This window comes from Peromyscus leucopus, unplaced genomic scaffold (genome assembly GCF_004664715.2).
Source record: "Peromyscus leucopus breed LL Stock unplaced genomic scaffold, UCI_PerLeu_2.1 scaffold_753, whole genome shotgun sequence".
In the NCBI taxonomy this organism is placed as follows: domain Eukaryota; kingdom Metazoa; phylum Chordata; class Mammalia; order Rodentia; family Cricetidae; genus Peromyscus; species Peromyscus leucopus.
Window position 1 is genome coordinate 84,346 of NW_023505677.1, and position 25,769 is coordinate 110,114.

The 25,769-nt window shown below is 40.5% G+C and overlaps 1 long non-coding RNA gene across 1 annotated transcript in view; it reads right to left on the reverse strand.

Moving 5' to 3' along the window:
- Window positions 1-19,644: 19,644 nt before the first annotated feature.
- Window positions 19,645-25,769, reverse strand: part of LOC119086131 — a 52,507-nt gene continuing 46,382 nt past the window's right edge. The window contains exons 2-3 of the long non-coding RNA XR_005090692.1: window positions 24,968-25,084; window positions 19,645-19,655 (exon numbers count right to left, since the gene is read on the reverse strand). This is a non-coding gene — a long non-coding RNA (uncharacterized LOC119086131). The remainder of the gene's footprint in view (window positions 19,656-24,967; window positions 25,085-25,769) is intronic.

Here is a 25,769-nt window from a genome sequence, read left to right on the forward strand (position 1 = left end):
TATTGGAGTAGACATCAACAATTCTTTTATGTCTCCATCTCTTCAATTTAAGAACATTTATGTGTCAGTAAGTCTAGAACATGAGACAACCCTGACTAATATAATGCACAATAAATTTTTGCTGAATGGCAACTTTTATGATGTTGATCATAAAGTAATGCTAATGTAACATTAAGAAACTTGACCTCAGGATGCTCTCATCTTTCCTCTCTTATATTACAACAAGGGACATATAGCCCTCTCAAGATGAGGGGAGCACCATGGAACTAAATCAGACTCAACACTACAGAATATAAGATTGTAGATGTGGTGGTTTAAAAGAAAATGCCCCCAAGGGAGTGGCACTATAGGAGGTGTGGCCTTGTTGGAGGAAGTATGTCACTGTGGAGGTGTGTCCTTGTTGGAGGAAGTGTGTCACTGTGGGGGTGTGGCCTTGTTGGAGGAAGTATGTCACTGTGGAGGTGGGCTTTCAGGTCTCATATATGCTCACACTACACCCAGTGTCTCAGACCACTTCCTATTGCCTGTGAGTCAAGATGTAGGACTCTCAGCTCCTTTTCCAGCACCATGTCTGCCTGGACACCACCATGTTGCACCATGATAATAATGGTCTAACACCTCTGAAAATGTAAGCCACCCGAATTAAATAATTTTTTTTATTTATAAGAGTTGCTGTTGTCATGGTGTCTTTTCACAATAGTACAAACCTTAATCAAGACAGTAGATATGGCCTTGAAGTTGTTTATCAGCAAATCGAATGCTATATCTTCAGGCTGAGTATCTGATTTATTTGAAGTTTATCAGTTTCTGCTGGAATAAGTCTGGACTAACGGTAGGATGCTTGTCTCACTCAATGCTGCTCCCTGGCACCCACAGTACAAAGAGAAGAGACATTTATTTATTCATTTACTTTGTGGTGCTAGGAGAAGAAATGTCAACTTAGTGTTAAATAAATGAACCTCTGCAGCACCAGTGCTGAAAAGACTTCCAGTTTGCTGGAAATGGATGACAGCCTCTGAAATCCAGCGTACGAGGTAAAGAATTTCACTAAGGAATAGTTTGTGCTGATGTCTATTCTTTCCACGTATACGTGTATGCCCCTTCCACCCAACTCACAAAGCAACCAGTGTCTGCCAAGGTGTATCACAAAGAGAGATAAAAGGGAGACACGGCAATTACACATTAAAGTTTGCATAGGAATAAAAAAACCTCACTTGCACAAGAGAACCAGAGAGAAAAGATTCATTAGTTGTTTAAAAACAATAGTTGAATAGAAACATTTTAGTGAATTGGAAAAAAAAAAAACTGACGAGTTCAAATGAATTTGAACTAAGCTTTATTGTATTAAACGAATTAAAACAAAGTAGCTAAAAACAATATGCTTAACGTGAGGCTATATTAACTTGATGCATTTTAAAATTAACTTGGGTGTTCTCAATTACTCAGTTAGACCTCATTTGCCAATGTGCATATCTCCTGGTTTGTGCATATGGGGGTGGGGGCACTACAAACTGGAACTGAACTCTTAGAGCTAAAGAAATCTTGGTTATCTCTTTAAAAGTACATTTAATGCACTATGGAAATAGTATGATCAGAGGAAATAAGAAGTACTGTGTTTGGTTGGCATAATAGAGACCAGAGGAAGCAACTATAGGAATACCCAAGACAACCAGTTCTGCTTGGACCGAAGGGCTTCAAAGGCTACACTTCACCAAATATGGGAACTCTTCTTGAGTGACTAGATTATGATGTAAGAATCAGGCCATGCTTATCCATGGAATTACAGGAAGGCATAAAAAGCATGAGGTCTCAGGCTCTCAGGTGTTTATTATGTGAATGAGGGAGAAGACAGACTGTCAGAAGAACAGGGAACTTACCCAAGGGGAAGTTACACACTTTCTATTATTAGTGTCCTTGGAACTAAGGGTAGTGCTCTGAAAAAGGTGTTTTAAGTGGAAATGCAAATGCACTAAGTATGAGGACTTGTATTCTTGAGTTTTCTTTGAGTTTCTTATTCCGAGAAGGCAAATAAAACTACTAGGATCCATTGGTTGAGAATCAGGAAATGGCGGAAGAAGATTTGTAATAAATAACCTTGTAGGATGTAGCTCATCTTTGGGGGAGGTCTTGCCCATGTATTTCCCTCCCCTCTGGACTTTCAGATACATTTGCTGCCTTAAACAATTAGTTGGAGTTCATGTGGGAGACATGGAACTTCCCTGGGATTGTGATACAGTTTAATTTGTATGTATATGCCAAGCAATGTGTTAATGCCTTCATGAGTGATCCATACTGTTCTGAGGATAGTAAGTTCAACAAAAAAACCAACTGCTTCTGAGGTTGACTATCATTAATTTAGCGTCATACTGTCAGTCAGTTATTTCATTGCCTCGCAAGGTGATGATTTTATTTTTCCAAATGCACCCTTTGAAAGTGGGTCATGCTTCAGGTAGAAGGGTTTGCTTAAGAGGCTGGAGGGATGGCTCACTGTTTAAAAGCACTTGGTGTTTTTGCAGGGAACCGATCAGGACTGGTTCCCAGTGCCCATATGGAGGTTTACAACTATCCATAATTCCAGTTGCAGGGGCTCCAACACCCTATTCTGGCCTTTGAGGGAACCAGGCATGCACATGGTGCACATACAAGCACACAGGTAAACACTACATCAAGTGAAAGCAGAAAGTGTCTGGGACAGGCAGCGGGAGAAGGGCAAGGAAGAGGGGACACAGCCTGGGTGCAGGTCACAGGGTTAGAGTGTACGGTATGAATCTACTGAATCAAAGAAACCAGTCACTTTGTGTAAGTGAAATATAATAGCAAAAATAGAGTATATGGGAAGCCCTAGTTTTTTAGAAGTATCACAAATAAACCAATCTTTTTTTGAATCCAGTTAAATTATCAGAGCCAGCCAAGAATTATGCAAAAGCAGGACAGAAAAAAAAAAAAAAACAAAGTAGACTGGACTGTGCTGGTCTCTTATTTCTTTCCCTCTGCAGGCATCAGGTGAGTTAGCACTGCTAAGACAGCAGGGGGTTCAGGCGCTTTCTCTTAGAATGGCAGAAACAGGGCACAGGACCCAGAATGACCAAGGAGCAATATAAAAAGCAACCACAGGAGAAAAGATTCACAGACTAGTCACAGCAAAGTCTTCTAGATCTAAAAAGTAAAGTTAGGATTGTAGAAAATGTTAGCAATTAAGTATTATAAAGATAGGTTCCTTGTATCTTATAAGAAGTGAATTAACACAACAGTACAAAAAATTAGTTCACTGAAGACAACCTCAAAATACATCACAATGACTGTCTCTGGGTTTTAAGTGTTCAACTGTATATAGCAAAATAAGATGGAGAAAATAAGTTATGAATTTAAGAAAAATTAATATAGTATTATGAATGTGAAAGTTGTTACCACACAGAAAAGCCTAGTCAGAGCAATGCAGGGACTAATTAGCTTGTTCTTGTTCTAGTCTTGTTCTCTGAGATAACCTTCACGGCAGGTGATACACAGCAGTGTGTAGTAGGAATCTTAACAATTCTTGCCAATTCCTCAGCTGGTCTTGTTTCCTCAGATTGGAAGCCTCTGAGTCCTCATCCAGAAAGAATCTCAGCTGAACTGTGTTGGTCCAAATCCTGAAAGCTTAACAAGCCAAATGCTTAACCAGCCAAATGCTTCTAGTTTCTGGTCCTCACGCCTTATATATCTTTCTGCTTTCTACCACCACTCCCTGGGGTTAAAGGCTTGCTTTCTGGGATTAAAGGCGTGAGTCACCATGCTTGGCTGTATCCTTGGACACATAGATTTTTGCCTCTGGAATGCTAGGATTAAAGGCATGTGGTACCACTGCCTATTCTCTATGTTTAATATTGTGGCTGTTCTGTCTCTGACCCCAGATAAGTTTATTAGGGTGCACAGTATTTCAGAGAACACAATACCACCACAGCAGTGTTTGCTACAACACACAGTAGGTAACACTGCATTGCAGGTAACAGTGTTTCACATTGGGATGATGTGATGAGATCATGGGTGGCCAAGCACTGGGCCGAGCTCTGGGAGTTTTCCTGAAGAAAGGGAAGAGGGATTGTAAAAGCTGGGTGTGTGTGTGTGTGTGTGTGTGTGTGTGTGTGTGTGTGTGTGTGTGTATCTGTGTCAAGGTCACAACAGAGGAACCCACAGAGACAGCTGACCTGAGTTCGTGGGAGCACATGGACTCTGGACCAACAGTTAAGGAGCCTGCCTGGGATCGGCCTAGGCCCTTTGCATGTGCGTGACAGCTTTGGAGCTTGGTCTGTTTGTAAGGGCCCTAGCAGTGAGATCAGGACCTGTCCCTGGCACTTAGCTGGCTTCTGGGAACCTGTTCCCCATGCTGGATTACCTTGCCCAGCCTGAATGCAGGGGGAGGAGCTTGGTCCTACCTCAACTTGATGTGCCATGCTATGTTCAAGCCCATGGGAGGCCTGTCCCTTTCTGAGTGGAGATGGAGGATGAGTGGATGGGGAGGGGGGTAGATGAGAGCTGGGGGAGGGAACTGGAAGGGAGAAGGGAGGGGAAACTGTGGTCGGCATGTAAAATAAAGAAAAAATGTTAATAGAAAAAAAAAACAAAGATCATGGGTAGAAGGATAGCTCTCTGAATACTAACCACAACACAGGCTTTTACTCATAAGACAGTGCACAGCAAACCTGGACTATAGTGGTGGTTTGAACAAAGGGAATATTAACTTTGTGTTATGATGACAGACCTTTATGGTCACATTTTTATAATTGTTGCTGCTGTTGTTTTTGTTATTCTTTTTTTTGGTTTTTTGAGACAGGGTTTCTCTGCATAGCTTTGCGCCTTTCCTGGAGCTCACTTGGTAGCCCAAGCTGGCCTCGAACTCACAGAGATCCGCCTGGCTCTGCCTCCCGAGTGCTGGGATTAAAGGCGTGCGCCACCACCGCCCGGCCTTTTTTTGTTTTTTTTTGATTTTTTTTTTGTTGTTATTCTTTTTCTTAGTATTATTGATACAGGGTCTAACTATTTAGCCCTGACTGTCTTGGAATTCACTGTGCAGACCAGGCTAGACTCAACGTACAGGCATCCATATGCCTCTACCTCTCAAGTTCCAGGATAAAAGGTATGTGCCACCATGCTTGACTTCTTTTATTATTTTTAACTTTGCTGTCATACACTTGCTGAGTATAAGTAAATACTCATGTCACAATATGAAACTATGTAGTCAGAGACCACATAGGGATTTAGAATATTCAGAAAAATGCATTTCATTTCATTTTGTAAATCTGGGTATTCATGAGACATGAATTTCCTATGCTAGAAAATAATATTAAGAGTAAAAACCCTACAGCCTTTATCAGAAGCCTCAGCAAATTTTAGTTATATGTAGAGCAGGTGGAGCAGTTAGTTGAATGGGGCTAGCAACAGGGCATCAAGGGACAAGTCAGTCAGACTCCCGGCAGAGATACAGTCTAAAGATTCTCGTTATGACAAACATGACTCCGCAGAGTTTGTCCTATTACAGGAGAAAAGCTTCAGGGATGCACTGAAATTGAGTATGGCCATGGTCTCCTATATTCAAATGACTGTTGATTCCTCCTCCAAGCAGGAGACACACACTAAAGGCAAGTTTCCATTTTACTGCATGGTAAAAAACAACAGAAATGGTAGGGAGTGAAGAATGGAAGCTGAAATTCATCATATGACATGGGCTCAGAGATGTAAATGAGAAGTGGGACAGAATTCCTGTTTAAACCTGATAAATCTAAAGGTGCTGTGGAATTATTTTTGGGAATTTAAAATTAACTGACTTTAGTAATATTACCTGTACAAGTGAATGTCCTTGAAATCTTGTCAAGAAACTTTATGAACGGAAGCAAGTGGAACAGAGGCGTCCATGCATTCTTTAAAAAATGAACTCTAATTTTGGTGACATTAAATATAATTAGGACCACAGAATTCAGGGAGTAGAAAGAATTTACTTAATCTGTACACTTAAAAACTTCCTTTACCATTGAACTTGATAAAGCTTTAGTCAGAGCACATTCCTAATTCTAGCACTCGGAAAGCGGAGGCAGCAGGATTAGGAGTTCAAAGCCAGCCTGGACTATGCCATCAGACTCTATCAAATAAAACACGCACTACTGCTACCACACAAAACAAACGAACAAACAGAGCTGCACATGCACACATGAACACAAACCCACAAAAAATGAATAGAAACACAAAAGCATTTTATCAAACTGAAACCTCTTCCAGAGTCACCTAACTTTAAGTCTAAAAGAAGAAAAGCCACAAAGTCAGCCACTCTTGAGTCATGTCAAAATCAGACTGTCTGCAGTCCACTGCTTGAGTTCTCAGCAACCTGCTCTTCAGTCTTTGTATACAGAAAACATAAATAGTTGAAAACCATGTCTTCTAAAAGACTCTGAACTCTGGAAAACCCATCAAACCAATTGAGACTAGAAAACTAGAAACAACATTTCTACCACCACTATTGATTCTCAGTATTATTAAATACTTTATTCTAGACCCACTTGGTGGAGAGTGCAAAGGGTATGCAGTGTAAGTGCGTGGCACTCACATGCTTAATCGTGGCATCAGTGGAAGCCTGCTAACCTGCCAAATTCCAGCTAACACTTGATGTTTCACCTGTGTAACATTGTCTGTAATAATTTAAATTCAAGAAAGGTATTGTTCTGTGTGGGAGAAAATGGGCTCTAAGGGAGCGGCACTGTTAGGAGGTGTGGCCTTGTGTGTCACTGGGGTTGGGCTTTGGGGTCGCTTTTGTGTAAGTTTCCCTCAGAGTGACAGTCAGTTGACTTCCTGTTGCCTACAAGGTGCAGGACTCTCAGCTTTTCCTCCAGCACCACATCTGCCTGCATGCCATGCTCCCCGATAACATGATAATGGACTGAACCTCTGAAAATGTAAGTGAACCACCCCAATTAGATGTTTATTTTATAAGAGTTGGTCGGGTAAGGTGACCTGCTGACGTCCCACGCAACCCAAGTCAGAAGCTCATTTTCTAGTAAAAGGGAGACCTGTAGGGTCCTGGCCCCCGTTTTGGGTAACTGTTGCCTTGCTTGCAGACCTTGACCTTGATATCCTCCCTATGCTAATTCCCTGACAGGTTCCACCCTCCTGAATGCTTAAGGGAAGTTCCTTGTCTGTGTATCCTGAATAATGGGCGTTAACAGCTTAGATGCAAGATTGTAAAACATCAGTAGCGAACTTCTGCCCTCCAGGGTCCTCCTATAGTGCTGTAAGCCTGTATTTAAGACCTCCTACCCCCTTCAAGAAATGATATTCGACATTTAAAATTAATATATATATATATATATATATATATTTGAATGAACACTGCGAATGTAATCTATGAATACCACAAATGTGATTAATATCATGAGTGTAATTAATGAATATTATGAGTGTAATTTAAAAAATAAAGAAAAAAAAAGAGTTGCCATAGTCATGGTGTCTCTTCACAGCAACAGAAACCCTAAGACATTCTGTTATGATTGTCAGAAGTGTAGAGGAAATAAAACCAAACTACCACACTTGAGTTTGTTGTAAGGATGATTTTAAAGGAAGACAAAATATTAAAGAATAGACTAGCTTTCAGGGACCGCATGAGCAGGAAAAAGAACCAAAGAGACAGCCTTGGTGTAGGACTTAAGAAGAGACTCAGAGTCTGGAGAAATCAAATAGAATACTGAAGAACAGTGTCAAATAAAGAGTTGAAAATTGTACTTCTGTAGGTGGTGATCAGGATGGAACCAGAATTAGGACAGAGGCTACATACACATAGTAATATCCAGCTAAGCCCAATCATCATCAGAAAGACTTCCTCCAGCAGCTGATGGGAGTAGATGCAGAGACCCACAGCCAAACATTAGGTGGAGCTCAGAAAACACTGCAGAAGAAGGAGAGGAAGGATTGTAGGAGCCAGAGGGGTTAAGAACGTTATGAGTACATGGTCCACGGAATCAACTAAGCGGGACTCACCAAGACTGAAGCTGTAATCACAGAGCCTACATGGGTCTGTGCTAGGCCCTCTGTATATATGTTGTAGTTGTTTAGCTTTGGGTTTATGTGGGACCCCTAACAGTTGGAGAGGGGGTGTCTCTGACTTCTTTGCCTGTTCTTCCCCCGCACCCCCCCCCCACTGAGCTGCTTCTTCCAGGTTTGACATGAGTGCTTATGCCTAGTCTTATTGCATCTTGTAATACCATGTTTGGTTGATATCCTTGGGAGGAGGCCTGCTCCTTTCTGAAGGGAAATGAAGGAGCAGTGGACCTGGGGGAGAGGGCAGGTGGTGGGGCTTGGAGGGGGCTTAGAGGAGTCGAGGGAGGGGAGGCTGTAGTCAGAATGTATTGTATGAGAGAAGAATAAATTAAAAAAGTTAACGAGCAGGGCAGAGCAGGGTAGACAGTAATAAGAGGCTTCTCCTCGGTCAGCATCCAGAGGACACTCACCCTCCTCACTTCCTACTTTGGCATACTTTGGTCAAGACTGGTTTATTTCCCCAAGAAACCCTGGCTCTCCACCTCCCCAGCACATGGTAGAAAAGAAGTTTTATCTCCATTGAGAAGTAAGGCATCTTGGAGTTTCGCCAATTAAATAGGAACCAAGGTGGGAAAGGGGGTGGGTCAGGTCCCGCAGAGGGGGTAGAAGACGACTGACTGGCAGTGAACGGCCGGCGAGAGCCAACCTGGAGTGGAACGGGAGGATTCGACTGCTCTGTGACGAGAAACCCATGACTGGTGACCTTAAGAACATCTGCACCAGGGAGCTCACTTTCTTCCCAGGCACCTCCTCATCGACACCCATGTATACCAAGGGGCATCGGACCTTTGGGACGAAAGAAGACTCAAAAGAGAATGAAGTGTGAATCTCTGCTCATCTGGAATTTGCTGTGCTGTGTCTGTCTCCTCACTGATCCAAACTGGTCATCTGTCCTGGGGCTTTCTAGGACAAGACTCTGCTCTCAATGGAGTGTGAGAAACTGTATGTGCTTTGTACCTATGTGTGCTGTGATATGTGCATATATGTAAGAGATGTGTTTATATAAGTTATGCATTAGTTTATTATCACTATAATCAATAAATTTTACCATACAGTAGATTAAAATAAAATATATTTATTCCTTTCTCATGTCAAAAAAAAAAAAAGCAAGGCTCTTCTATTAGTTTGGAAATAGGTACATGTTCAGAAGATATACTAATTTCTTAATGTGGCAGAGTACTACTTAGTAAGAGTACTATTCCACAAATTATTTCTATAAATTATTTCTTATAAATTAAGAAATTATGTGTGTTTTGCATGTATGTGCATGTGCTCCTGTATATGTGTGCATATATGTGTGCTTTTGCATACTTATGCATGTGCAGGCCAGAGGTCAATGTTGGTTGTCTTTCTCAACTGCTTGCACTTCATTATTTTTGAGACAGGATTTCTCATCAAACCTTGAGTCTAAAACAGAGCTAGCTGGCTAGCAAGCAAGCTCCAGGAATCTGCTGTCCCCATGGCCCCATTGCTAGGATTAGAGATGTATCTCCATGGCCACCTTCTCTGTGGACACTGGGGATCTGAACACAGAGCTCTTGCTTCTCTGACAACCATCTTACCAGCTGAGCTACTTCTCAAGCCTGAGAAACTGAAATGATACAAAACAACTTGACTCAGTTAAGATTATGCCATATGGCTGTCCAGACTTCTATAAACTAGCTGGTAATGTGTGTGCTCCACTCACCAGCACAACACTTTGAATAGCTGGGGTGAGATATGTACAGTTGAAGGAGATATTAGCAGATACTTTGGACAGAAATACTAGTGCAAATCTCAAAGACTCTTTCAACATCAATGTTCACACATACAAACTTAAGTCACTGATCAAATCATCTCTCAAAGTTTATAAATAGAAGTAATTTCCTTTTGGAAAGAATGATATTTTAAGAAATGTGATGAAATAAAAACTAAAAATTATATTCCCGCTTTCAACATGTTGATAACCAACTTTGAATATCTTAGGATTTTATAAGTAGAAAATATTTGTACTATGTATAGTGACTAATGTTCACTTGGGATATTCATTTTAGTATCAAGGATTATTGATTTTAGATGTTCTAAATCACCCCTAGAAAGTGATGCTGTTTCTCTGAAGAAGCACATTTTGGGAGTGTTTTTTCCAGTGGGCAGATTGATCACTGTGACTTGCTATTTGTCTCTAACCAGGCAGTGAAGCAGGATGAGAAACGTATACTTGGGAAGAAACAGATTCGGGACTGTGGGAAACCCAGCCCATAGTCCAAGAGAAATGAAAGACATGGGGACAGAGGAAAACCATACAGACTGGGCAGAGAAGACAGGTATGTAGGCTGGGTCATGGAGTGTTTATGGGCTGGCAGGATTAAGAATTTCTAGATGGGAGACTGAAAGCCAAGGCCAATTTAACCTTTCTGACAATCATAACTAATTTTAAAGAACATATAAAAATTCATATTATTCAGCTATTTATCCAAAAGCATTCTAAAGATAATTTGTTTTGACAATTTTAATAAATCTGTAGAAAGGAGATTTTAGTAAAAGGAAAGTCACCACCTTTACTAAATGCCAACTCCTTTGCAGGCCTTTCCATAAATTGTTTTAGAAAGTTGTGAAACAACAGCAACAAGTGTGGTGGCTATGTAAGAATTATTTTTAAAGAGTGAGCATTCTGGAGTGAGGCGACTTACATCCACTGTGATCAAAATCAGAGGGGACCAAACCTGACTGCAGAGATGACAGACATATTTAGGTAGGTTTCTTAAACTCATTCTCTTCAATGATTTTCTCAGAGTTTCAGATTCTAGTTATTTCTAATGAATGATTCATTGGAAACAGAATTCTTGGGGGTCAATTTGGGAACACTGCTACCTTCCATTCACTGTAATTACAATGTAGCAGAGAACAATGGACAGGAAAACCAACTGACGAGTAAGAGCCACAAGGCCAGTCCACAGCAGCAACAACAACTGTCTGAAAAGTGCAATTAGCTGACAGAAATGTCACTTAACGGATAAGAGTGTATCCTTTGAATGGAAGGAGGAACTGAAACCTTCAGCCAAAACTGATACAATATCACATATGCAAGTATGCTTTGAATTTTAAGATGTTTACAAGACACAGTATAGATTTTCAATTACCTAATTAACTAGAAATGTGTCTAAAAACATAATAGACAACTTAACTTGACTATACATTTTGGGTGATACCACTTTTCAGAGGCAATTACTGTTGATTTTTTCATGCTATCTTTAGAAAGGAAGTGATTATTTACTAATAAAAGAGATGAACTCTCAAGTGTCATTTCCTCAAGACGTATTTCCAGCAATATAGTGAAGGGAATATTTAGCAAATATTCAGTACAACAATTAGTATAGTCTATTGGAGTGAAGAAAATTAGGGTTTTAGTAGCAGGCTGTCATCAATTCAAATTTACCTGTAACTGCTAACATTCCACTTTGTGTTCATGTATATTGGCAGTCAGGTACATTTTTATCAATGGTACCACTTCTACCTATGAGTTAAGAAAGGCTCATCTCAATACAGTTCAGTTTTCTACTTCAATTCTTAGGCCACAAGATAGCCATCTGCTACTTTTTTCTTTTCCTCCTTTTTACATTATATGATTAGCTTTCTATCAGATATTCTGAATGGACTTAAATCCTAGAGAAAAGCCTGTCCAAACCATTGTAGGAGTGAGAAACAGGATGGTTAAAGGTCTTGGAGGACATATGCCAACATGCACCGGGTACCTAGTGAATACTAAGATCTTCCTGAAGACATGTAGACGATGATGTTGTAACTAGAGGCGGCTTTCTCCCAGGTGCCAGCCACTACGGGTAAATCATTCTGGGCTTGGATCCTTCAGGTTAGGTAGCAGGATCTGCTCACCTCTGGATGCTTTGTGACCAGAGCATAGGCTGCTTCCGGAACAGTGGCCAAACTGTAATAATTTTTTGGTAATCATGACCTTTGGCCGCCATGAATTTCAGAATATTGGTAAAGCAGGTCTGAGGAAAAAAAGTTGATATTTTCTAGGACTCAGAAGAAAAGGCACCTGAGAGGAACTGTTTGTCATCTCAGAGCTTACGTCTAGGAAAGGATCTCTGAGTAAGTAAGCACCCCTGCGGCAGTGGGGGGAAGGCAAGCCTAAGAGAATGCCCTAGGAATAGCAGTCACCTTCTCGGCCAGGCCTTTCTGGCCGCCCATTGAACGTTCATATTCTCTCTTTTACACAGGCCCTTCTTCCGGTTCATATTTTCTCCTATCACTAAAGAAAGCTATATACTTTCTATCTTGTTTATTTTTCATCCTCCTTCTTAGAACAGGAGTTCTGGTGGGGGGGGGTGCTTTATCTGTTCTAACTCAGCACGTATCTCCAGCAGCAGGGGCAGTGTGTCTTGTGTGTGAGTTCAAGGCCATCCTGGTCCACAGAGCTGGCTGAATGAACACACCAGGGCCGTGTGAGTGTGCTGAGATGGGGAAGGATCCAAGCACAGCAGCCTTTAGCCAACTACAGCGCAGGCAGAAGTGTGTGACAGGATACCCTGTCGGCATTGCACTGGCAAAGGCCTGCCGTGCCAGACTCCTAAGTCAGAAGACAGCAAGGCTTGCCAACACAACCTCTGTTCAAACGTTTACAGCTTCCTGCCCTCTCACCCTGAAAATGGTAAGAAAATTCTGCCTCATACACAGTAAAATTTACTATTCACTATTTTATTGGTTTGAAACACACACTATATGAGATAGTATCTCATTAAAACTGTACCTCTACTTCATGTCTCTTCCAGCTTTTATTGTCGTTAGATTTCTATGTCCTTGGAACAGTTTATCCAACTACTCCTTTTTCTTTTCTTTTCTTTCTTTCTTTTTTTCCTTCTCTCTTTCTTCCTTCCTTTCTTTTTTTTTTTTTTAAAGACAGGGTTTCTCTGTGTAGTTTTGGTGCCTGTCCTGGCTCTCCTCTGTAGACCAGAATGGCCTTGAACACACAGAGATCCGCCTGACTCTGCCTCCCAAGTGCTGGGATAAAAGGCGTGCGCCACCACCGCCCAGCATCAACCATTCTTTTTTCATACTTTCTATCTTTCTAAGGGTCTAGTTTCCATGTAATATTTTGTGAACCTGTCAACATAGGGAAACACAGGGAAACATGAATAAATACACTTTTTATGAATAGAAGTAGTGGCAGGGAAATGAAGGGAGAATAGGTGTTCAAATGGTTTTCACTCCTGTAGGATGAAATAATCAACAATAGCTTTAAAACAAATGAAAACCTTCAAAATTAAAAAATGCTTAATAAGAATACACAGTATTGCATTATAGTCTAAAAATATCTCCTTCCTGAGGAATTAAAATTACTTTTCTAGAGTCTACAGAACTTGTTCACATAACATTTGCCCCAATAACCATTTTAGAACAAATAATCAACCGTGTGGACTATGAGGCCTACTAGTCAGTCATCTTACTCTCTGAGAAACAGTGCCCCTGACTGATTTAATAGTGTGAGGCACTGAATTAAAGTAGGAACTCAGTCATTTGACATTGAGGTAAGAAGAGGTAGTTTATTGCTACCTCTTCCCTCCATATGTCAAACCCAGGCCTTCCTAAAGAGTGTGGATCCTTTCCGAGGGCATTTCCCTTCTGTCCTCCACATCCCCTTTGTCACTACTACAACTTACATCATCACACCTAAACACCTGCTTTTCCATCAGCCTTGTTGAGGCAGACAGGGCCTTCTAGCTTCTTATTCTTTTCTTCAAAAAATTATCATTTAAAAGTGTGTGTGTGTGTGTGTCTGTTTCCATGTGTCTATCTGTGACTCTGTGTGTCTGTCTGAATGTCTTTGTGGTGATATATTGTGGACCCCAACATATTGTATACCCTAATAAACTTATCTGGGGATCAGAGGGCAAAGACAGCCACTGGATTAGACAAAGAAGTCAGGCAGTGGTGGCACACACCTTCAATCCTAGCATTCTGGAGGCAGAGATCCATCTGGATCTCTGTGAGTTCAAGGTCACATTGGGAACAGAGCCAGGGTGGTGGCACACACCTTTAATGATCCCAGCACTGGGAAAGAAGTAAGATGGCAGGGCACAGAAAGGTATAGAAGGTGTGAGTAAACAGGAAGTCTCGCTCTGGAGGCTGAGGAGTTGGTAAGGTGAGGTTGGCTGTGGCTTGTTCTGTTTCTCTGATCTTTCGCGTTCACCCCAATATCTGGCTCCAGATTTTTTTTTTAAATTAATAAGACCTTTTAAAATTCATATTACCTCTCTCTCTCTCTTTCTCTCTCTCTCTCTCTGTCTGCCTCTGTCTGTGTGTGCATGCGTGCATGTGCACCACAGTGTAGATGCGCAAGAAGAACAGATGCACTGCATCTCCCTGGAACTGGAGTCACAGGTGGTTGTGAAGTGCCAATACAGGTGCTGGGAACTGAACTAAGGTCCTCTGTTACAGCAGCACGTGTTCTTTATTTTCCCCGTATTCATGAAGTTTGCTAAGATGTCCTGACAAAAGTGTATGTTACTCAAACGTGTTTTCCTATCTCCTCCTGTTGCCAAGCCATCTCACTCTCCCTTTATCTTCCTGGTATGCATCCCCTGAGTACCTTTTGTTAACAAGTTAATACCAAGAGAAGTCGCTGACTTGGAGGAAGAGCTTTTTGCTTTTGTTAGGAGGTAGAACGAGAGGGTTCGGGACGGCGGCCCCGACACCCCTCATGTAACACCACATGACGCTGAAGCCAGCTTCAGAGGAAGAACGCACCTGAGGGCAGAAGGACCAACCAGTCAAGGGGACTGCTCACTGCTCTGTTTCCATCTCCAGGACAGTACCCAGAACCAGCTATTTAATATCTGAAGACCCCATGGATGTGTATGCTGAGTGTGTATGAAATCTCCTTCTGTTTCTGAGCAAGGCTGTTGCTAAGCTGCCCAGGCTATCTAAACAATCCTAGAGTTAGGGACTTCAGCCTAGCTTTGAACTCGTGTTAGTCCTGTTGCCACACCTGGCAGGAAAGCTCCTGAATTTGTTGGACTCAACCCCATAAGAAGATTTCATAGAGTACCCAGTTCTGCTCTAAGGAAAAAAAAATGGTCAGAAAATGGCTGAATAATTTAGATGACAGTGCAAACTTAAGTGAGAAAAATAAAACATGTTTTTGATGGTCAGCAAAGTCTAACAGGGGTAGCAGTGAGGAGAGAAGCAGAGGCAGAAGCATGATCTTCAATGAGCTCTTAAATGTCTTTCTGTAAGAATTGCCCTGCAGGCCCAGAAGGTGAGCCTCATAAGGTTTCCCTCTAAATAAGCACACTATGGTGTTTTTGCATAGGGCATGGTGACCACAGTTGATAGTGAATCTGCAATATTAACTCCCTCTTTCTATGGAGTCAATCACACCCTACACAATACTCATTTATCATCTCAGTTTCTGTGGGTCAGAAATCTGAACACGGCTTAGCTGAATGGCTTTGCATGGTCTCTCACAACAATCAACCTAGGGCTGGAGTTGACTCAACTCAACTTGGAAGAACCCTCTCTCAAGGTCATTCATGTGGCTGGTGGCAGACCTCAAGTCCTCACTGGCCTTCCTTCCCATGCCAGTCTCCCCAGAGCAGCTTGTAGCACGGCAGCTGGTTTTCATCAAAGAGCAGGAATAGACAGGGAGCCTGAGGTCTGCCAGCACTCCACGGCTCTACCATGTTCCCCATTGCCCCTCAGCAGCAGGCTTGATAGTACATTGGAATGACCTTTCGAAAATTCAGTTATGATGCCTGCTAGGTGAAGCACCTGGGGAGCTGAAACAGTGTCCTCAAAGCAGTGTTAATATATAGAGCCATTCACTTTTGATCTAGGAATGAAGGAACAGAAATGGGATGAACCTCTAACGGTTACCTCTAATGATCTACTAATAAAACAGCTGCTTCCACTGCTGACTCCAGGCCCTTCTGCTCTAAGGTACTGGTTCACAAGAAGGAGTATTTCATTGGTACCACAATAAGGATGCCACAGAAATGAAACCACCATCTTTCCACTTCAGTCTCTCGATACTCCTGAAACAATGGAAATGAATGCTGCTACTCTCTTCTCCAGATGACAGATCCTCATTGCCAGGAGAAACTGAGCTGCTCTGACACGTGGGTAAGGAAAAATTCATCTGTGTGGTGTGTGAAGGGGAATGGCCCCACAGGCTCATAGATATACTTGGTTCTCAGTTAGCTGAACTGTTTGGGAAGGATTAGGAGGTGTGTCACTAGGATGGGCTCTGAAGTTTCAAAAGACTGGTACCATTCTTCTCGCGCTCTCCCCCCCCCCTTGCTCTGCCTTCTACTTGAGTATCAAGATGTAAGATCTTAGTTGTTCTTGCTACCATGCCTCTGAAAGTGTAAGCCCCAAATAAACACTTTCTTTTAGAAGTGCCTCGATCATGAAGTTTTATCACAGGAATAGAAAGGTAAGGCAATCAGCAATGCTGAAATTCTCTAGACTGCCTGTTAGTACCTCATGTAATTATATTAAATAGATTATAAAACTCTAATTCAGGCAGGGCTGCATATGGTCCAGACTGTAGCTAGAATTTTCCTGCCTTGCCCACAGTCAGGACAAATCTTTGTCACCCGCCAGTCCCACAGCCGCTCAGACCCAACCAAGTAAACACAGAGACTTATATTGCTTACAAACTGTATGGCCGTGGCAGGCTTCTTGCTAACTGTTCTTACATCTTAAATTAATCCATTTCCATAAATCTATACCTTGCCATGTGGCTCGTGGCTTACCGGCATCTTTACATGCTGCTTGTCATGGAGGCGGCTGGCAGTGACTCCTTCTGCCTTCCTGTTCTTTTATTTCTCCTCTCTGTTAGTCACGCTATACTTCCTGCCTAGCCACGGGCCAATCAGTGTTTTATTTATTGACCAATCAGAGCAACACATTTGCCATACAGAATATCCCACAGCACCAGACCTTCCAGGAACAAATGGGTGGGTCATTTCACTAGATGAAAAATCTTAACTAGCTGAAAGCCAAGGGGGTAATGAATTCATAATAGAAGGTAGCTACAAATACCAGCTATAATTAATTACATGAACAGTTTCAAAAATTAAGAAACTGGTATTTGTTATTTTTATATTTATGGATATATAATGCATATATACATATGTCTGCATGTGGATTCCAGGCTAGAATTCACTACTCCTACTTGAGGACTAACCAAGTCTGGTCTTGAATTTGTGGTAATCCTCCTATCTAAGTCAAGTGTTAGAATTATAGATGTGAGTCATCATGCTTGACTAGACTATGTATTAAAGAGGTGCATATGAGTATAAAGCTATAAATTTGATAGGCTGAACTATGGTTATTATTAAGAAGGTACACAGGGTGTGTGTGTGTGTGTGTGTGTGTGTGTGTGTGTGTGTGTGTGTGTTTGGAGGTGGGACTGAGACAGGGATTTGTAGACTGCCGAGTAGCACCATTCCCTGAATACAGATATGGACACTTCTCTTTCTCTTTTGGTCATCTTGTGGTGTAAAGCAGTAGCTAGGATTGCTTTTGTTTTTCTTCCCTTGGATTTTCCTTCAGCATCTCTGACAACTGGAGCAAGTGTGTGTTCACTGAAGTCCATGGTAAAGCACATAGACTCCACAGGGCATGTGTACCACAGACAACAGAGGCACTGTGAAGGAAATAGGTCCATCACTGTGGACTCCAGCTCTTGCTTCTGAGTTCTAGTAATCCTTGTTCTTTCTATTTTACACCTAACTTCTATAACTGTCTGTTCTGGTACTAAAGTCCCAAAATCAAATGCAAATTATTGTCCTTGTAAAGCTTGTTTAATTAGCTCTAGTCAAATACTAGTAAAGGAGAAAAAAAAATCCTGTTATCTATATGGATAAAGTAACTGGTCTTCATTCTCTCTGTTTTTTAGAGTTCTGAATTCAAGTGCTCACTACAACTTATTTGTAACCCCAAAATCAACACTACGACACTTCTGTAGTCATTTACATACATACACAGAGTTATAAAAATTTGAATTATCATTTACATGTTTCAACAAGACCCAACTCTGCCTTCTTGTTTCAGTTTTAATATTGTAAAGAAGTGGGCTCTTCATGGACTACTTAGTGTCAGATTTTTCACATTTTTGTGTTTTGACTTTACTATTTCAAATGATCCCCCAAATACAGCACTGTGGTACTGTCTAATTAATAATCCTTAGTTCAAGAAAACTGTGACACACCTTATGAGAAATGTATGTGTAAGCCTTGCACAGGTGTGCATTGCAGTGCTGCTGGGCATGAGCCTGAATGCAATGAGTCAACAATACATGTGATATGATGTGTGTTTGAGTAGAAATACATACAAAAGAAGGGACTGGTGCTGACTGGTTGATGAAAAAATGACAAGCGGCTCACTGGAAACTACCTCTGCGTTTCCCTGGGAGTACGAGTCAACATTTGCTAATTCTGTGCTATCTCGGCATAAAGCACCATGAGCAACAAAAATAGGATGTATAATGTACATATACCAATATATCACAGCAGAAGTACCTCACAGTAGTTTTATTTCTCTTAAGGATTAAACCTTAACTGACAAACCAAAAAAAAAAAAAAAAATTTAGCTGTAATAACAGTGAAGCTCAGTTAAAGTTTATGTGTTAATGATAATGATATTTAGCTATAAACATCACTTTTCACCTAGATTTGAACTACTCACCAAATGGTTACCTTCACACAATAAACACATTTACTTGTGATTAGCTGTCATCTATGACTAAGACATGGAATAGTCTGTGTTCCAAATCCCTGCTCATTTTCCAGCATTCCCAACCATAGCAAGTCAACTGTTGTCACTAGTTCTAACTCTGTGTTATCACAAAAATTACTGGAAGCTGCAAAAGCAAAAATCAGAAAGCAATGCCAATGTATACCACTTTCTTTACCTAGGCACTCAGACACAAACTCTTTAGGCAAGAAATGGATACCATCCTAACACATCCCAGAGTCCAGCTGCTTCTGGATGTATCCCTGTTTTCCTTGCTATCAATAGGCAGAACACACTTAACTTAACTATCTCTGAACATCTTCAAATCCACTTGGCTCTGTTCCTTTAGAGCTGTTTCTTTTGTTTAGGGTAACACCTTGCTCACTTCCCACATACAAATCCTACGTTACACACAAGGTCCACCTAAAATCTTTGCTTGAAAGTAAATTTTTCTCTAGATTATATGATTGCTTGAAATATTATGGGATTGGTGCTCGGAGACAAACATATTTCTGAGGTTCTATATGGCTACTGAGTTCTTGTCTTTTAGGCACGAATCATCTCCCTATGCTCCACCAGAAACTATCTATATTATTCTTGAAGTGTTTCACCCAGTCACCTTACTGAGTCTGTTGATAAGCATTTAAGCTACTTAAACAAGACACATGTGATAGGAATAATTTGAGATTAGAGTAATATTTATCCACAAGCAGAATTTATCTCTGCAGATGCTTTTGTACTTGAGAGCACGCCCCCACTTTCATCGACCACACACCTGCAGAGACGCGGGACAGTCAGGCAGCATGGACTCCACCGACGTGTCCAGTGGCTCCGAGCTGGAGACCCAGTTTGCAGCAGTTCTGTCGTGGAACAGACACAACGTTGATTACATTAGATGGAGAGGAAAACCACATCTTCAGGTGAAAGAGATAAATGTGTCCTATAAACAAATCACTAGAAGGGTATTCATTTTCCATCGATTTTAAAGTGTTTTCTTACATAACAGTCATCTAATTATTAATGACTGTGGAAAAAATTACCTTTTCTAATTCAGTTAATAATCTGTGTTGATGCAAAGATACATAACCTGTAAGTATAATCTGATATATTTTTAAGAAAAGTTAGATGTGAAGGAAAAAAAAGCCTCAAATTTTGGTCCATATTCCCTTTTAATTTTACTCTGACCCACATGAAGGGTATATCAAAATTACACACAAATACAGCCTGGAGAATTGTAGCCATGTCTGAGGACACAAAACTTTAATATTAATGTTCACTCTCTCAGATAATGATGATTTGCAACTCAGATAAATGAAATAACATTCTATTTCTTCTATAAACTTAAATATATAGATCTAAATTCTGGTTTAAAAGATGTGATTATATGGTTTAAAAATACTCAGGACACAGATATACACACAAAGAATTTCCACAGACAGATTCTATTTTAAAAGAAACCCTCCATCAATCATGCTGGAGAAATGGTGACTGCTCTCTGGTAAAACAGTGGGCATTGTGCATTTTAGATGCTTGCTGCCTTGGCTGTGCACCATGGATCCGTTCTCACTGAGGACGGGTCCTTGACTGTAGATCAAGTGTCTTATTGTATTTCCTTAATTCATTCTGTCTGGAAGAAGATGTCAGCTGTGTTGCAGTGAGAGAAAATTTCAAAGGCCCCAGTCCCCACCAATAACGGCCGAGGAATGGCTTTTGATAGATTTGTCAAGGCAACCCTACTGTTCTGGGACCAGAGAGAGCAGGGATAACATAAAGGAAGGGTTTGCTGTATGAGATTACAGACGGAAGCTCACAAAGCATGGCAGATTTTTGTAAGAAACAGTGGATCAATGAAACTATTGAACTGTGTTGGAAAAAAACCCATGAAAACAAACACATCTATAATGTTCTTAAATGCTTTCACTCCTTTTATATTTAAAACAGATAAATATTAGTATTTTTCATGTATGACAAAAGCTTGATGGTTTGAAATGGATATATATTCTATAATGTGCATTTCTAATCTTAATTAGAAGCTGAATGTAAAATTACACAATGTAAGAGAAGTAGAAATTATAAAAGAAATAGGTTTTTAGAAGATATTTCATACATTTTGAAATAAGCAAAATTAATATTGACCATTGATAGACTACCACATCAGAGAATTCTAGATAATGCAGAAGATTAGCACACAATTAGCCAGCTTTTATATACAACGTGACAACTTGCTTGTAAGAAGTAAGTATTCTCTAAAGCAGTGTCAAGATATGTAAATGGATGATTTGTTTTATCATTCATCACAGCCCCTAATAAATTCAAAAATCATGACTTCTATAGGTACTAAAAATAGGCTCCAATGATACAGGAGATAGCTTCAATGAAGAATTGACTTTCTCTTTCTCTCCCCTTTCTTAAACAATTCAGTCTTTTCAATGACAGCAATTAGCACTACCAACAGACAGGCAGCGATTAGGTATATATTTTAATTATTATTCATCTTACTAGTGCCTCCAAATCTGATGAAAGTTGGCTATTACCCAGGTGATATGCCAGTCTTAATACTGATCACCTGCATCTCATACACGCAGAACTGTGCCTTACACAATTTTCTAGTATTAATAAAAGTGACTGCATATTATAATCTGTAGATAATTAGTCATTTTTTAAACTCACTTTGACTTTTAAAAGCTGAACCAAATGAACTTTTTGTCCATTTTAAAAGAAAACAGATCACCTTTGGCTCAAATACTGAAACAAAAATACAGGCTACCATTTTATGATTCTGAAATTTTAGTTCCCTCTCAGCACATGCTGAAAGCTTTCAGCTTTCCTGAAAAATCACGGACAGTGAAGTGGCCTGTGGTTAACAGTGAAGATGCCAGATGTCTTGTGTAACAAGCACCTACACTGGATTGGAAAGGATGGAAACCAAGCTGGAAGGGTGTGCATGCATGCATGCGTACATGCATGTGATCTTCAAGTGGCATTTTAGTTCCACTAGGGAAAGTATAGAGAAAGTAGGTTAAAAATGTTTTCTATATAAAAAAGTGAAATAAAATGACCCAGTTTTGACATATGTAAACAAAGGTGTACAGGAATTTACCTGCTTGAACCCCATCGTCTCACAAGTACCCCCCTGAGATGTGTTTCTATGGTTTAAAAACCAAATTTCTTTCCAAATTGTTCTACTGTCTATCTCTCCTTCTCCTTAATTCCCCAACTGGCATATGTTCTAGTTCTTCATAGACAATGAGGTATCCTGGTGGCCACAGACTAGGAAAATTACCTGAATTTCAGACATAGTAACGTTATTAGCCTCCAAGGTCTTATTCTCTGATGCATAGAGTAGTCAAGAAGGGGAGCCAGAGCACAGCACCCTCAGTGCCGCACTGGAGACCCATGCAGCATCCTAAGTAAAGCCAGGAGTCCTTAACCAGAGGCAAGATATTGGAATGGATCACTTAACTAGCATTTCTGTGTCCCCAGGAAAAATGAAGGCAATATAATGAATGTTTGCTAAAGTTAAGTGTTTCAATGTAAAAGGTTTCTTATGCCGAGATTATGACCTTGCAGATTTTTTGGTTATAAATTTCCTTTGTAAAATCTATACCTTGGGGACCAGTCACAGCAACGGGAAGTGTCTAATGGCTACAGTACTGAGTGACATGCTTTGACTTGTGCCAAGGTGGATGACATTTGAGTAGACATGGAATTAAGTTTTGTTTTTATCTTGTTTAGTTTTTAATTTCATTTCTTGTGTGTGTGCGTGTGTGTGTGCGTGCGTGCGTGCGTGTGTGTGTGTGTGTGTGTGTGTGTGTGTGTGTGTGCATGTGCGTGTGCCCACATGTTCTCGCTTTCCACTGTGGAGTCTGCTGACTGAAGTCAGTTTGTTATGTCTGTGCAGTAGGCGCTTTTACCACAGATCCATCTTGTCATGATATGGATTTTGAAGTTAAAATAAATTAATGTGTGTATGTGTATGCCATGTGTGTGCAGGTTTCCACAGAAGCCAGAAGGCGGCAACAGATATACTGGATGAAGCCGGAACTTGAACTGGTTATGAGTGGCTTTTAATGGCTGAGTCATCTCCCATCCCAATACAGAGGTGCAAGAAGAGGGCACATACAGGAAGACTTGGTGTGTGTGTGACTATGATCAAAATATATTGTGTGAAACTCTCAAATAGTTAATAAGATGTGATTAAAAGATTGTAAAATTTGGTATGTTCTATCTAAAAAGAAAAAAGGTGCGAGCTAACTCTGTGCAAGGTAGTAGAGAAGCTTGCTTCACTGGTCCAGTCAGGCTTTCACTCGTGTTTATTACACCTACATGCATTGTAAAAAATCATGGCCTTAAAGGCTGATCTTTAAAGTTCTTGTGCCTTAAACATGATTGTGTATCATTAACCAAGTTATGTTTCTAGGGCCTAGTGGTGTGGTTTGAAATAATACAGCCTCCAAAGGGAGTGCATTATCAGAGGTGTGGCCCTGTTGGTGTGTCACTGTGGGGTAGACTTTGAGGTCTCCTATGCCAAAGCTACTCCTAGTACCTCAGACCATTTCCTGTTAATATAGGGCTCTCAGCTCCTTCTCCAGCACCATGTCTGTCTATACCACATGCTCCCCGCAATGATGATAATGACTAAACCTCTGAAACTGTAAGGCTCCACCTCAATTAAATGTTTTCCTTTATAAGAGTTGCCATGGTCATGGTTTTTCCTCACAACAACAGAAACCCTAACTAAGACAGGCTACACTCAGAGTCGAAGGGTATCAGGAAGGGTCCTGATCATTGGTAGAACTGTATTTCTGGCTTGGCTACAGACTTTGGGGTCAGGGCATGTCGCACACTCATCATCAACAGTATGAGGACCTCACTAGAGAAGTTCCATTAAGGGCCCCTCCAGGCACTTTTGACCCTTCCTCACGGCTTAGCATCCATTTTTGGTCTTTCATCTGAGAAGGTTTTGTTAAAGGGATTTAAATCTGATCCTTCTTAAGAGAAAATGGTATTTAAAATTAAATAAAATACAAGTATAATTTTTAGTCTGTTGTTTGCTAAATTGATAGGTTTGAAATATTTAAGAGCCTTATAGTAACTGCTTAATTATAAAACAACATATCACATTCATTTGTGGCCTATGAAATCACCGGAGTCACGGCTTCAGCAGTCTCTACTGTAGGACTGACTAAGCAATTGCTAGCACTGTCTTACTTCCAAATGTAAGGCAGCCTTTGGTAAGATGGTTAATCAAACAAGGGGCATCTCTTCCATAGCTAGACATGTTTGTTAGGAGCAAGGATATTTTCCAAATATTTTAACCTTTTTGTGTGTGGGTTTATGTAACGTGTGCGTGCGTGCGTGCGTGTGTGCACAGTGTAAGTGGTGTGTGAGCATTTGTCACTCAGATTGACTTTAAGAACTTTCTAAGGAAAGGACAGGATATAAGTATAGCTGAGATATTACTGACGTATATGACCACTACTGATATATGACTGAGAGTATAATGTAAATTCTTATATTAAATCAGCAAGGTAAAAATATAAACAGATCGACGTCTGTAATAGGATCAGTGGACAATAACAAACTGTAGATTTTGCAAAAAGACACGGGCCACTTTGGATAGATCCTTGTAGTTTTCAGACTCAGCAGGGACATGCAGTAAGCAGCTTCCCTAGATGGAGGCGGGGCCATGGCCAGCTCAAGCATCTCTAACAATCTCCATTCAGCTTTTGACTGCTTCTACCCCAACAGGCAGTATTGAGCCAATCAATTTCATTGTGGCACATCCTGATCACATTTTCAGAAGGAAAGGACAAGAGCAATTACATGAAACTTCTTTCTGGAAATTAAGTAGCTACAGTTCTAAACAGCCAGAAAAATTAAACAGTAGGGAATATGAATCATAACATCAAGCCCTCTTTCAGCTAAAAGTCTAATGCATACTGTATACATACGTAATATTCTATTCAGTAGTGGGCAGAATGGATGCTTTCAAAAGTTTTGTTCTTCTAAAACATTTCTTTTATTATCCTAACTGTATCTAGACTTTTTATTCTATCTCAATATTCTGTCTCTAGAGAATGTAGGGTGGGAGGCAATATAAGTTGGTGGGGACTCCAGACACAAAGGCTCATGTCCATTCATCTCAGCACTGAACAGAACCATGCCTCACCTCTCTCATCCATTCTCGGATGGTTTTGCCAGCTTCTTGATGCCACACATTGTGAACAGAGTCTGTCAATGCCACAGCAGTCACCTTACTTTTTACATCTGCTTCTCGTTGAATCATCTGTTTTAAAAAAGAAAAATAAAACATAGACTCTAATTTTTCTTCCTGATAGAGGCTGCTTAGTCATAGACAATACTATATTAAAAATAAAAAGAGACATGCATCTTTGGCTCAAAGTTACTCTTTTCTATTTGAATACATATCCTATTCTTGTCCATGGATATGAAAAGGCCAACATTTTCTTTCAAAAAGCTAATACCACTTAAGTCTTGGAAGGACATAGCTCTATTATTTTCCATGTGGCTTGACAATTCAAGGATTAAAGGGATCACAGGGGATCCTGAGGGTTTCTTTATCAATTTCTTCCATCACTTCCTACTTCAGGGCTTCAGGGAAGTCGGCACCTGGGGCTCACTCTCCTCATTTTCAAGCAGTGGCACTGGTGAAGAAAGGTGCCTTGTTTTAGTTCTCCAATTTAACTGGCCTGCTCTTTACCACGGCCTGCAATTCCTGGTGATTTTGATACTCCCCCAAAAACTATTCTCTTTCAGTCTATTGATACTATTTTGCTTTCTGATATGTTTTGTTATGTTGGCAAACTATTACATTTTTAACTTCTACCTACACAATGTTTATATTTATGAAATTTACTATCTTCTGGAAAGAAGGAATTTGCCTGGCTTGAGACACTGACTACTTCATCAGTGGCAGGCCAAATAAGAAATGGAAAAGTAAAAATTGTATA